Below are 15,067 nucleotides of genomic sequence, written 5' to 3'. Positions count from 1 at the left end.
GTGCCTCTTGTCAAACACTCCGTGTGAGGGGAGAGTCAGCATCATCAGCCTGGAAGCCTGGCCGGCCCTCTAGAAAGGATTAGGAAAGCTTGGCATCCTGAGCCGTGAGTACATTCCAAACCCCGGCAATCTCTTTGTTTCCCTTCACATGTACCTGTTTTTTCTTTTGTCCTTCTATCCAAAGTTGGACTTTTCTTTCCGCTAGAAGCTGGAGGTTAGTATAGTCTAGTGGTCAAAGAGATGTGCTCTAGAGCCCCACTTCCTGGGTTTGAAGCTTGTTTTTTTGTGGTTTTGGTTTTGTTTGTTTTTTTTTTAATTAGTAAACTTAATTTTTTAGAGTTTTGTGGTCACAGAAAAATTGAACAGAAGGTACAGAGAGTTCCTATATACCCCCTTCCCCACACGTGAACATGCCGCATCCCCTATGGACATCCCCCATGCGGCGGTCGGTACATTTGTTAAAATCACACTGAGCTCACACTGACGTGTCACTAGTGCCCAAAGTTCAGAGTCTAACTGGGATTTGCTCTGGGGGTGGTACTTTCTATGGGTTTGGGCAGATGTGCGGTGATGCATCCACTATTGTAGTTTCATACAGAGTAGATTCACTGCCCTAAAAATCCTCTGTGCTCTGCCTACACATCTCTCCCTCTCCCTTCACAGGCAACCACTAATCTTTTCGCCGTCTCCATAGTTTCACCCTATCCAGAATGTCAAATGGTTGGAATCATACCGTATGTAGTCTGTTCAGATTGGCTTCTTTCACTTAGTAATATGCCTTTAAATTTCCTCTATGCCTTTCCATGGCTTGATTGCTTATTTCTCGTTAGCGCCAACTAACATTCCAGTGTCTGGATGTATCATAGTTTATCCCTCCGCTGATTAAAGGACATCTTGGTTACGTCCCAGTTTTTGTTTTTTGGCAATTTTGAATAGAGTTTTCAGCTTCTTTGGGTAAATGCCGAGGAGCACGATCGCTGGATCTTATGGGAAGAGAATGCTTAGTTTTGTCAAAACCTGTCAAACTGTTTTCCAAAGTGGCTGTACCATTTTGCATTCTTACCCGCGATGAATGAGAGTTCCTGTTGCTCCACATCCTTGCCAGGATTTGGTATTGTCAGTGTTCTACATTTTTGAAGCTTTTGATGACCTGAGGGAAGTTACTAGACCTCTCCACCTTGGTTTCCTAGTTTGCAAAACCTGGAAAACAGTGGCACCTTTATTATTGGGTTCTCATGAGAATGAAGTAAAACCACCCACGTAATGCATGTAGGACGGGGCTGGCGTGTGTGAACTCTCAATAAATACGAACTATGATGTTTGGATTAGGTTGCATTTCTGTTCTCAAAGACACTTGAGATTCTTGGGCACAAAATGATGTTTATGTTGGGGGTGGATTCCATGATTTATTTAATTATTTATTTAATGTTTATTTTTTAGTTTTATTTTTGAGAGAGAGAGAGAGAGATTGAGAGTGTGTGCGTGCAAGCGGGGGAGAGGCAGAGAGAGAGAGACAGGGAGACTGAGGATCCAAAGCAGGCTCCGTACTAACAGCAAAGAATCCAGTGCAGGGCTCAAACTCACAAACTGTGAGATGGTGACCTGAGCCAAAGTCAGACACTTAACTGACCGAGCCACCTAGGTGCCCCTATTTATTATGTTTTTAAGTTTTTATTTATTTATTTTGAGAGAGAGCAGGGGAGGAGCAGAGAGGGAGAGAGAGAGAATCCTAAACAGGCTCCCACACGGTTGGTGCAGAGCCCAATGCAGGGCTCGAACTCATGAACAGCAAGATCATGACCTGAGCTGGAACCAAGAGTCGGATGCTGAATGGACTGAGCGTCCATTTTTTAATAATGAGAGTTGGCCCCATGCTCTTTCCCATGCTGAGGACTTCATATACTCTCTCATTTGATTACTACTGTGCTACAGAGTAGATACCAGCATCGTTCTCCATTTTCAGATGAGCAAGTTATAGCCTAGAGAGGTTGAATTGACTCAGTTAAAGTCACCCAGCTAAGAAGTAGAGTTGGGTGGGGCTCGAACATGCGTTCGGGTGACACCAATATCCAACACTTACGACACTGCCTCCCTCCCAACCTGGTCTCCCTGCCAACCTGCATCTTTGGCTTGGAAATTTAGACTTACAGGGTTATAGTCTTTCCAGACCATTCTCTGGTTAAGCAAGAAGTTAGGCTCACAAGTTAAACATTAATTGCACCCCAATCTTGACACATCAAAATGATTATGTTGAAGTTCATGTCAACTGTTCTGTTCTTCTGGGGGCTCAGCCAGTGTCTAGTGTTTGCACGGGCTGTTGCCTGCTTCTCCCATCTCCTCACGCGGCCGGCTCCCGCTCTGCCCTCAGATCTTGGCCGACACGTTATTTCCTGCAGTGAGTCTTCTGGGTTAGGTGCCCCCCTTTGCTCTCTTAGCACCCTGTCTTTTCCCTATTGTAGCTCTTGTCACCCTGTATTATGCTTTTATGTCTGGCTCCTCTGCTAGGCTGAGCTCCATGAGGGCAGAGACGCTACTTGCCTTGCTCACTGTCATTTGCGCAGCCCTCAGGCCAGCACCTGGCACCTAATGTGGGATTAACGAGTGTTAGTGGAATTAATGACTGAATGACCATGAGGGCCGGTGCTGGACCGCAGCACTGGGTGTGGTGCTTCTTTTTCAGGCCCAGGCTAGAGGGTCACCAACACTGACATCCCACCTCAGGAATTCACCATGGTGTTTGACTTGGGATCATCCCACTTCTGGATCTCTTCTTCCTACTGCAACAGCCAGGCATGCAGTGAGGAATGACAGGGCTAGGGGCGTTTTAACACTCAAGCAGCCTCTTAGGCAGTAAAGCTCTTCTCCCCAACTCACTCACTCTGCAAGCAGGGCATGAACCCCAAATAGGCTTAATCCATTCTCTGGCCCCTTGTATTCTTGGGAGGAGGGTCCCATAATGACCTTCTCAGGGTCTCAACTGGAGGCAAGTTGGTTGGTACATGGTGGTGTGGTCATATTTGTTGTTAAAATGTAAACATATTGCTATATTGGCTGGTAAAGAACCATTCCCTAGAGTCTGCTGAGGAATCTCCCCAGTGTGCCAGCTTCTCTGGACCCTCTCCTGAGACCCCTTACTTCCCTGAAATCTATAAAATAGGGTGGTGATGTCTGGTGCAACAGAAGGCTTCCAGGACCCTCTTTCAGCTCCATGGCCGATGTCATACTTCTTCAGTCTGAGTTTTTACATAATTTGAGTATTGCCCCTGGTAGAGTACTTCCTGTGTTCTTGGGAAAGGGCCCAGGGAAGGGGGGAGAAAGGCAAGGAGGAGCAGGAAAGGATTCAGGCAGTATGCCTCTCTCCCTGGCATTTGCATGGAACTAAGAGGATGTGGGACTTCGGGCATTCCAGATGAATGATGAGTTGTTCACCCCGTGGTCTCCAGCTACCTGCTGCATAGACAGCCGCTCTACGCGTTCCTTCATGAGCCATCTCCCTGGAGAAGGTTTCCGGATCAATAGCCCCCACTTATTGAGCTTTTACTGTATACTCAGTACTCAGATAAATGTCCATTTACCTCTCCTAACAACTCTGTGAATCTGAAGAGTTACCCTGATTTTCCAGATGAAGAAACAGCTCTGAGACGGTCAGCCGTGCTCAGGTCATGGAGCTGGTAAGTGGCGGAGTTGGGAGTCTGCCTCAGATGCCACAGCTCTACAGGGACTACTCTGGAGGGGAGTATCTTAGTTCTAAGGTAGAGGCACAGGAGCTTCTGGAGAGGTAGACACACTTTCCAAAAAACATTATGCTCATGATAAATGGCAGCCATTCTGGTCAGTGAAACAGATTCGCAGAGAGGGCTGCCACACGGCCACGTCCCTATGGCGGCCAGAAGGAAACTTGCCAAGAATCTCAAGTCCCATAGATGGCTGCCTGGGAGCTTGCCGTGCTCAGAGCTCAGTGCTAACCTCTGCTGGAAGGGAGCCAGGCACAAGTCCCTGAAGTTCACCCTCGACACCTGCCCTGAGGGCAGTGCACTTGGCTGACTGGCCCTGACCTGTCCTGAGGTTCCATGGCCACACTCTGTCTCTATAGCAATGCTGGCTCTCCGGGAAGCACACTTGAGGCTGGGACACAGAAGTCCTGGCGAGGACCTCTGGGCCAGATTCTTCCCGGAAATTCAAGTAAATACCTGTTGCTTTGACCAGGAAATGTGAAATTTACATCTAAGAACAGAAAATTCTTGGAGAAAAAAAATCTTTAAGAATATTTGTCATTGGAGAATTTATAACTATACCTTGAATACAGTTACGGGGACAAAAAGATGGAAAGGAGAAAAAAAGATTGAAAGGAAGCACGTTAAAATGCTAACAGTTGTTTTGACTTGGGGATGTTTATTTTTCCTTCCAATTTTTCCAAAATAGTTACTGTGTTTACTTTTACAATGGAAAATATATGTTCTTTAAATTCTCCCCTTTCCTTCTGGGGTGGCTCATGTCTATTTTGAGGCGTTTGAAGGGGACAGGAACAGACCAGCCAACTTCCTCTGCCCTTTGTGACTTATTAGAGAAAATCATCTAATTGCTGTGATCAATTTCCTCACTTGTAATGTGGGCAAACAGAGTGGTAGGGCTTGATAAGGTTAGAATGAGCATTTAAGGGGATAATCTGGGTAAATTTTTTTTAAGTTTATTTATTTTGAGAGAGACAGAGGGAGCGTGAGTGGGAGTGGGGTGGGGGAGGGCAGAGAGAGAGAGAATCCCAAGCAGGCTCCGCACTGTCAGCGAAGGTCCAGAGGCGGGGCTCAAACTCACGAACCCATGAGATCATGACCTGAGCCGAAACCAAGAGTCGGACGTTTAACTGAGCCACCCCGGTGCCCTGGGTAAAATTTTTATTACAAGTCTGGCTCATGGTAAATGCTCATGACAAGGGGTAGTCATTCTGATCACTAACTGGCTCCTGGTGTTACTCTCATGAGCATCCGTGTTGTTATGACCACCAGAGGGCACTGCTGGCCTCGAGAGCCCACCCTACCAGGGGACACCAGGACTCCAATATCGTGCACCTGTCCTATGGAGACTGATGTAAGGGGACAGCACGGAAATGCCCCTTCCTTGATTGCTGATCTCTAAGTTCCCGGCCGTGTGCTGAGAAAGAAATTCATTTTAGCGTTGGAAGTGGCTGACTTTCTCTAGCAGTAGTGGAAGCTGCCTGTGCTGCTCTCAGAAATGCACATGTGATTGATTCAGATCTTTCCTGTGACGTCCCCTTGGGCAAGGAGGGCGAGCATTCCCCTTCAGTACTAGAATCTCCCAGGGATAATGGGGATAGAAGGGGAAGGTGGATGAGTCTGGGGGCTCTTCTGCTTGGGATGAGTGTGGGGGGCAGAGGAGAGGCTGATGGTCACTGGCCTCAGGAGGCCATGTGGAAAAAGGGCCACGTTCCTGTGAGTTGGTGACTCCTCTCTCTCTCTCTGGCCCTGTCCTCTCCTCTAATCTCCAGACGTGTCTAATATCCGGTTGTCCATTTGACGTGTCTACTTGGATAGGGCTAACTATGCCCCAAATAAAACCGTTCTTCCCGACTATTAACAACCACCACCACCAACTACTAGAACAAAACCCAAAATGAGCCTACACTCCCAAAATGTCACTCATTTACTAAGCGAATACTTCTTGAGTGACCACCCAGTGCCAGATAGTGGTCTAATCTCTGGGGAGAAGGGGTACAGCGGTGAACAGAACAGGCGCGATCCCCCTGTTATGGCGTTATGTGGATAGGGGCCAAATGTCTGCAACAAGGAAGCTGATTGTGCTGCTCCCCTGTGCGCTGGTGGGAAAAACAAAATGCGAAGAAACATGAGGAGTGTTGTGTTTGCTTCTGGGGACACATGTGAGTAGGGCCATTGTTAAATTATGACACTTCCAGTAGAGAGAGAGAACGTTGGTGAAGGGACCACGAGATGTAGAGAATTATTTGGCAAGATTTGGTCTCAAGAAACAGTGTGTGTGTACGTGCGTGTGTGGGCGCGTGCGTGTGTATGTGTGTTGGGATTTATGTAGATGCAGCATAATGGCATTCTTCAAATGTCCGAGGGTGGTCCTCGGTGTGGAGAAGGATGGACAATCTAGGTATGAACCCAGAGGGGGTATGAGAATGGTTACCAGGAGGCAGAGGTGGAGAAGGCCATCTACTGAGTGATGTCCCAGCATGCAGTGCTCCAGGGGCGAATTGTCTTTCACTGGAGGAGTTCTGGTGGGAACAATCTTGGCAGTGATACCATAGAGAGAATTCTGTCACACAATGGGGTAATGAACTAGGTGACACCAAAATTTCCTTCCCACCCTGAGTTTCTAGGAACTGATCAGTGATATGGAGACCCACTGTGAGTACGTTTCTGTAACCAGCCTGGTGCCACTGGGGTATCAGCAGCCTCAGACGTCTGTCTGTTCCTTGGTGTCCTGCAGATGAAGAGACTCTCTATTCCATAATGTCCCATCCATTCAAGAAGAGAGGGCCAGCTGGATCTGAGGGGCCCCAAAATACGCCGAACCTCCCTAGCTCTGCTCAGACCGGTGTGTCAGATTTTTTTACTGGCGCAGTCTTGCCTCCTCTGTTCCCATCCTGATGTACTTCCTCACCCTGACCGACGTCCCCAGGCACTGAGCACATCTGGAGAGGCTTGTTGAGCCACCCCCTTGATCTCAGACAACACTTTATTGCATTGTTTTCCCTCCCGATGAGACCCTTAGCTGCCAACTTCCTAGGTTTTTCTTTGGTAAACAACCCACTTGGAAGAGATTTGAAATGTTAACCAAAGTTTTAAGAAATAAATTATGTGTGGGGCGCCTGGGTGGTTCAGTCAGTTAAGCGTCCGACTTCAGCTCAGGTCACGATCTCGCAGTTCGTGAGTTCCAGCCCCACGTCGGGCTCTGTGCTGACAGCTCAGAGCCTGGAGCCTGCTTCGGATTCTGTGTCTTCCTCTCTCTCTGCCCCTCTCCTGCTCATGCTCTGTCTCTCTCCGTCTCTCAATAATGAATAAACATTTAAAAAAAATTAAAAGAAATAAATTATGTGTGACTGGGCTGTCCTTAGTTCCTATCTGGTAATGTCTTTGGGTGACAGGAGGGAGCATTTGGCCTGCCATTCAGAAAAAGGAGGAGGTATGCAGCCTAAGGCACTGAGTTACTGAGCGGGCCTGGGGGATTATGTGGGATACCCTGCTTCATTTTTGCTTTTTCCCCTTTTCTCTCACACCACCCCATACTTCCTTTATTTTCCCCTTCATCACCTTAGACCCGGGGATCCCTGCCCCTAGGAAGTATTGTTCCCACCCAAGCCCTTCCATGCTTTGGAATGCCTTCCTCTGGTTTCTCATGTTTAAGTCCCTCCCCGGTGCTGGGGCTGGGGTGAGGGTGAAGCTGGCCATGCCATCTAAGCAGGGGGTCCTAAGGCTAATGAAGGTGTCCTGTGCCCTGTGGCCAGGCCCTGGTTTCAGGAGGGACCTGCCTGGCCAGTGGATCACTCCGGGGGTGAGTGTCATTTTGTTTTTCTGCTGCTGCTTCCTCTTTTGGCATAAAATTCAGTGTCTAGAAAGGACATGCCGATTTGGGGTGACTCAAATTGCTTATACAGAGAGGAGCCCTGCACAACCTAGTCATGGCCCTGGTTACTCCCCAGTCCTGTCTGTGTCCCAAACTTCCTCTCCCAGAGGCAATTTCTAGTGTGTCTGCAGCACCCCTCAGGGATAAACATCATGATGACCCTTGGTTTGGGTGGATGAAATTGGATGGTCTGACCAGGGACTTCCAGGAAGTTCAACATGCTAAAATGCTGCCACCCGGAGGCAGGTTGGGGCAGTGCTGCTTGAGAACCACCCCCCCCCCCCCCCCCGCCCCGCCTTTGGTCCCCTTGTGGGCCTTTGCCTCTGCAAGTTGAGTTTGCAATATGCTTTTTTTCTCAACTCAGTTTTTAAGGCAGGAAGTTTAAGGAATTATCTACAGATCTTTGATTCAGGAGAGGAGTCATTTTTATACTTTTTAGGAAGAAATATTATACAGTCTCAAATCTTATTTTTGTTCTAAAATCAGGCCTTCTTCATTAAATAATAAACTACAGTTAACAATTATGGAGCCATAACTTTGCATCAGGCCTTGTGTGAATTGCTTTATGCCCACTATTTCATTTAATTTCTAAAACAGCCCAGTGAGGAAGGTATGGGCATTAATGCCATTTTATCATTGCTGAAATGGAGGCTAAAGCGGGTCAGGTAACTGGACTTAGGTCACACAGCTAGGAAGCACTTGAGCCTGAATAGAACCTGGTCCCCCAGCTCTTAATCCCCTTATTATTTAATCATACAACATACCCTGTTGTCTGAGCCAGAGGTAGATGTAGAACTTTGGGCCGCAGTGGCAAGCTGGTGGCCTGGATCTGACTTCCTGATAGCTCTTACTCATCTAGGATTCTCCAGTTTACCACAGTCTCCACATCTCCCTATTGCCCTACACTGAGCCTGCTTCACTCAGTTGTTGTCTATTTGGCCCCGGTGGGTATCTTCAGTTGGCAATATTTTACTAAAGCATCAGCGGCTCCATGGGGACCTCCACCACCGTGAGTTCCCTAAACTGTGCAAATACGGAAAGAATAAGAAGGTGCAAAGCCAATGATGTCAGGTCATCTTTCTCGTCACTGCTATAAGCTCCGGCCCCATGCTAGCACTCAGACATCGTAAACCTGTATTCATTCCTCTTTCTGACCTGCTTCTCTGGGTGAACTGTACACTCAGAATTCTCCCTGGCTCAATGACAGTGCGAATCATTTGAGACGCAGGGACTCTGACACTAGCCAACCGTGCCTGACCGGGCCCCGTTGGCTCAGGCCTTGCAGGAATGTCCCATCCAGACAACCCAGGAACGGCATGTCATTTCTGTGTCATTCCCACTGGGGAAACTCTAGCCTCTCCACGCGGGTCTGCGCGGCCACAGCTGCCGTTCGTATTCCCCGGCAGGCTGGCTGTCTCCTGCCACGGGCAGAGGCTGCCTGGAGCCCTCCTGCTATTTCCAGCTATTGACCTCAGTCTGAGGTCAGCTCCTGAGCAAACTGCATGGAACACGGGATAATGGGGGCAGGTCCACAGAGAGGGGAGATAAAACGTTCACCCCTATAAGGAAAAGGGCAGGTCGGTGAGTAGAGGAATAGGCAGCTAAGCCCTCATTGGTAAATTCTCTTGGTGTGGGGAAGAGATGGCTGAGAAGAAGATCAAATCCCCTCACTGCTTGGGAAAACCTCTAACAGCTATAAGGGACCAAAAGTTGATTAAAAAAAAAAAAGTTGGGGGGGGGGACACCTGGGTGGCTTAGTCGGTTAGTATCCAACTTTGGCTCAGGTCATGATCTCACAGTTTGTGGGTTCGAGCCCTGCGTTGGGCTCTGTGCTGACAGCTCAGAGCCTAGAGCCTCCTTTGGATTCTGTGTCTCCCTCTCTCTCTGTCCCTGCCCACTTGTTTTCTCTCTCTCTCTCAAAAATAAATAAAAATATTAAAAACAAACAAACAAAAAACGGAGGCACCTGCGTGGTTCAGTCAGTTAAGTGTTCAACTTTGGCTCAGGTCTTGATCTTGAAGTTACTGAGTTCAAGACCCGCGTTAGGCCCTGTGCTGACAGCTCAGAGCCTGAAGCCTACTTCAGATTCTGTGTCTCCCTCTCTCTCTACCCCTCCCCAACTCGTGGTCTGTCTCTCTCAAAAATAAACATTAAAATTAAAAAAAAAACTGTACATCAGGAGAAATACCAAATAAAAGAGGCAAGAATGAGCCTATGTCTATGAGTTCTCTCCCCGATGAGCACTGGCTTTGTGTTCAGCTAATACCGAGTCCAGAGTCACTTTCCTCAGAATATACTTCAAGGGACACTCCTCCCTTGGCAGGGAGCCCTGTGGAGACTGAGAACAAGAAATAGGAAGCCCAACATCAGATTAGAAAGGAGCCTTTCCCTCTGTCCCGCCAGCATTTGGGGTTGGGGTCAGGCCCCCAGCCACCAGGGCACTTCTCTGCAGCTGCCTCACCTCTGTTACCTGAGTATGTTGTACATACTTCTACCCTTGCACTCTGTCCCCATTGTGCTTCCGGGATGCCCCAGTGTAAATCCTTGGGTAATGAACATATCACAGAGAGCTTATGCAGAGGTTCGGCCCTAAACTCAGCACCCAATGAGAAAACTGGTGGGGTAGAAATGACCGCTGAGAATCTCTTAGGGAGGTACTGCGTGGGGCACTTTATTGTATCTTTCTCAGGAAGCCTATGTGCCCGGATGCTGAAAGTCATTGGAAGTTTTTCAGTTGAACAGCAGATGATGTTTGGCTTGTGTTTAGGAGCCAAGCTGTTTAAGGAGTTCTACTGTTGTGCCTTTAAATGCCAGACTCACTCTCCTTGGAACTGAGGCTGGTTGAATGGAATTCTCATCTTCCATCTCCTACTCACGCTGAGGTATATGTTCCCTGGGGGAGGGGGGAAGTGAGGAGGGTCTTTTCTTTTTATTTCAGAGAGAGAGAGAGAGAGGAAGAGAGAGAGAGAGAGAGAGGAAGAGAGAGAGAGAGAGAGAGAAGGAGGGGGGGAGTGGGGGAGAGGGCCAGAGCAAGAGAGAGAATCTTAAGCAGGCTTCACGATCCGCACAGAGTCTGATGTGGGACTTGATCCCACGACCCTAGGATCATGACCTGAGCCGAAATCAAGAGTCAGAAGCTCGACTGACTGAGCCACCCAGGCGTCCCAGAAGGTCTTTTATTTATACGTATATACAGGTGCTTCTCTTTCTTTGGTCAAACTCACATAGTTGAATTCATATATGTCACACACATTGCATATGATTCCATCATTCTCAAGGATACACCTACACAGCTCACCTGTGCGCAAAGGAGAAGAAATTGGTGTCTTACACAGATCCACAGACTTGTTTCAGGCACCCACACCAGTTTTAACTAATGACAAAGGCCAATCCTATATTATACCCAATCTTCTATTAAACTCAGGGGCTTAAATTGTTCCTAGTTGAAGACAGGGATCATGAAGAGAACACGTTTACCTGCAAGAAAGCTGTTTATGGATAAATAGGCTTTAGGTTTGGGCTATTCCTTAGGGAGATGAAACCTTTGCCTCCTAGTTTATGTGCAGACCTGATTCTGAACCCCAGCTCTGCCAGTTATCAGCTCTGTGACATGGGTACACTATTTCACCTTCCCGAACCTCAGTGTCTTTAGGTGTAAAATGGGCATCGTGACACCTCACAGTTTATTAAGAGAATCAGACGGGATCATGTATGTCCAGCACCTCCCATAACACTGAAACATAATAGGTATTCAATCAACCTTGGCTTCCTGAGAGTCCCCACCAGACTTTGAAAGCGAAATCAACAGAGCTGGTTGAGTAGTTATGGCAATTGACTGCTAATCTGTTGTGTTCTGAATACAGAAATTTCTATCCTATCCTAGTTCATTGTTTTTCAGATGCAGTGTCGAAGAGTAGAATCAGCAATGAGCCCAAGAGACCTGGGTTGAAATCCAAGATTGAAATTTTAACCGTTGGGTAACCTTCAGCAAGTTATTTAACGTCTCTGTCTCCTCCCATGTAATGAATGGGTAACAGTGCTTCCTGAGGATCCGCTGACGTGATAGATGTTAAACACTTGGCGTACCCCAGTACCCGATGGGTGTCCACTCTCTCTTTCCTTGTCCCACCGCCCCACCGTTTTGTTTCTTTCTGCCATTTGTTTCTTTTTGCCACTCTCAATATCCATCATAACTATTTCTTCCTTTCTCCCCCATGTATAGAATCTCCAGAAATGTTATTAGAACCAGCATTTGGATGAGACCTTAAATCACTTCATCTAGCCATTAATTTGATTTATTTATTATTATTTTTTTAAATGTGTATTTATTTTGAGAGAGAGAGAGAGAGAGAGAGAGAGAGAGAGAGAGCACGCGTACACACACGTGCATGAGCAAGGGAGGGCAGAGAGAGAGGGAGACACAGAATCCTAAGCAGCCTCCAGGTTCTGAGCTGTCAGATGCTTAACTGACTGAGCCCAGGCACCACTAACCATTAATTTTAGAGCCGAGCAAACTGAAGTCAAGTAATCAAGTTACTTGAACACAGCGAAGAGACCACACAGCTAAGGTTATGGTCATATTTGATGGAGATTTCCAGGTCTCTTAACTTCGGGTCTAGTTTGGATTCTTTTCTTTCCTTTCTCTTTCTCTCGAGGCAGTTCAGACGAGAGTCCCAAAAGAATTAAGAATTATATGAAGGGATGCTTAATGTCATTAGTAAATCAGATAAATATCATACAGCGATCAATACTGTTTAATTGGCAAGGAAATGTCAATTCAACAGCAAGCAGGGGTCACTTCACACTTGTTAGACTGGAAAAATCCAAAACCTAGGTGGTGCCAGGCATGGGGCAGGAAGATGGTGGTGGAGAAAGTGTGCTGTGGGCGACCAGTCAGCGCTGTGATTCTGGAGCGCGTCTGGCAGTACATAGTCAGGTTAAGTATATCCAAGCTCCGTGACCCAGTGACTCTGCTCCTGGATATATGATGCTCATGGGGGCCATAAAGGAAGCGTCTGAAGGAGCTTACTGTGCAGAGGGTGGAGGCGAGAGGGGGAACAGATGAATACTATAAGACATCTTCGAACACCTGGGTGTTAGAAGCAACGGATGAGAGGTGTTACACAGGGGAACTTGGAAGGGAGGATCTTAAAAACATTGTACTGAGGTGAGCAAACAGATGAGACCTATAATAAAAAAACATTTACATAAGTTGAAAACACTTGCACCCAAATACACATCGTGGAAGAATGTTTACAAACAAAGGGCTTTACATTAAACACGTGAAAATAGTTGCTGAGGGCGTGCCTGCATGGCTCAGTTGGTTGAGTGGCTGACTCTTGACTTCAGCTCAGGTCATGATTCCACAGTTGGTGAGACTGAGCCCCACACAGGGCTCTGTGGTGACAGCACGGAGCCCGCTTGGGATTCTCTCTCTCCCCGTCTCTGCCCCTTCCTGTTGGCACTCTCTCTTTCTCCCTCTAAATAAATAAACTTTAAAAAAAGAATTCTCAAAAAAAATAGTTGGGAGGCGAATAGGATTGGGGATGAAAGGCAACATATAAACATACAAACAAGCCAAGCGTTATTCCCCTACAGCCACAGAAGACAGTGACAGATGATGTGGGAGGCCCAGGGTCCTAAGTGCCACCACTAAGCTTAGCTGAATATCTGACACTCAGGAGTTGCCTAATGTCTCACGAATGACTGTGAATAAAAGTCCAAGTGGTGACCTCATCCAGGACTTTACCAATTCCCGGACGTTATTCTCCTGGAGGTGCTGGAAAATCCATGAGGTTGTGTGGTCTGTGGGAAGGAGGTAGACATCCTACCCACTGTAACAACTTTCTTCTAAAATGTCCCTTCTCTACAAAATAAAATGCCAAGTTATTTCTCTAGAAGATATGGTTTATTTGTTTGGTCCTAAGTGAGACATATATAAAGGCTGACCCTGGAGCAGATCTCTCTCCATTACCTAGCAGTTTACTGGCACAGGTTCCTGTGTGATATTTGGTAGAATATGTTACTGTCACCCTTTCTGTGAGCCACACTGTCAGGCTAGCCGTGGCAGTTAGCTACTCTTACTGGTAGGAGCTTTCTAAGGAATTCTCTAAGGGTGGACCTCAGGGTTTGCCCGCAGTATTTCAGGAGTTGACATATCAGATCCTTCTGCATCAAGGAGAAGGGGTGAAGCTTGTGCACAGAATAGGAATTTAGCCAGTGGCTGGGTTCATCTGATCTCTTCTAGTTCTATTTCTTTGTCTCTCTTCATTAATCTCCTTGGTGTTTGTTTTGTTTTAATCTTCCTATTGGCCTAAATCAGGGTTCCTAACCTCAGTGTTTGGGGCCCGATAGTTGTCATGGGGGGGTCATCCTCTGCTCTGTAGGATGTTTAGAAACATCCCTGGCCTCTGCCCACTAGATGCCAGTAGCACCCCCTCCCCCCCCCCCCCCCCCCCCCCACTGTGACAACCCAAAACATCTCAAGACATTGCCAAATATCTCCTGGGTGCAAAATCGCCTCTGGTTGAGAAGCACTAGCCTGGACAAAGAACCCAGGGGACACATCAGCATTTCTGTACCAAATGTATTTTAGAAAGGTTCTTATTTGTTTCAGGATACATGATGTAGCCTTCCCTTGGCTGACTCTGTTAAGTAAATGTTTAAAACCAGAAGCTCCGAGAAGATGGTTCCAGGTAGTCATCTGGCCAAATCTACCTGTGGCAAAAAGATCTGGGCCTACTTCCTGAGTTAATCCAGAAACAAAACAAAACAACACAAAAATGGAATCCCTGGTCTGAGCTAATTGAGTAATTAGGGAAAATGTGGTTCTTGTGCCCCTACTTTCCAGGGTCATTGCTCCTGTCATCTGTTTGCCTTGGCCAGGGATGATGACCACGCTCAGCAGAGGTGCAAAGGGAGGCTGGAAAGAGGTGAATGTTGGGATCACGTCTCTCAAGCTGTGCCAGGGTTGGGATCCTTCTCCTGGGTTTTCCATGATTTGCAATAAGAGAACAAGGCTGGCATTCTTGAATTGATTCTTTTGACTCAGTGGCCATTTCAGTGGGGAAGACTGTCCTAAAATTTAGGGTTCATAGAACTAAGAAAAACAGAACACACATGAAAGGATTGAGAATCTCCGTGAGATGGTCGGATAAGAAGAAACGAAGAAAATCCTTGGTTATTACTGTTAATACCACACCAGTTTAGAAAATGTTTATTGTGGATCGTGTAAATGATGATTGTGATGAGGGAAGGGCAGGTGGAATCAGATTCGAATTTGGCTCTTGCTTAGGAGTACAGTTGTCATGCTTATTCCAAAATTAACTGATGTAAAACCAGGTTTAGGGAGGTTAGATGCCATAAGATGGTCCTCTGACTTCAAACCAGGGGTGCTAAATCCCCTAGGATTATAGTGGAAAGAACAGAAGCAATTAATTGTTCTCTAGTTCCACGTTTTGTG

At 47.0% G+C, this 15,067-nt stretch overlaps 1 protein-coding gene across 1 annotated transcript in view; it reads left to right on the top strand.

Moving 5' to 3' along the window:
* Nucleotides 1-15,067, top strand: part of RAB3IP (RAB3A interacting protein) — a 146,015-nt gene continuing 130,948 nt past the window's right edge. Inside the window, exon 1 of the mRNA XM_019455076.2 lies at nucleotides 1-104. The gene's annotated coding sequence lies outside the window, so the exon portion shown is untranslated. The remainder of the gene's footprint in view (nucleotides 105-15,067) is intronic.

Source organism: Panthera pardus, unplaced genomic scaffold (genome assembly GCF_024362965.1).
Source record: "Panthera pardus isolate Hobbes unplaced genomic scaffold, ASM2436296v1 HiC_scaffold_6, whole genome shotgun sequence".
Taxonomy (NCBI): domain Eukaryota; kingdom Metazoa; phylum Chordata; class Mammalia; order Carnivora; family Felidae; genus Panthera; species Panthera pardus.
This window is presented reverse-complemented; position numbering and strand designations above follow the sequence as displayed.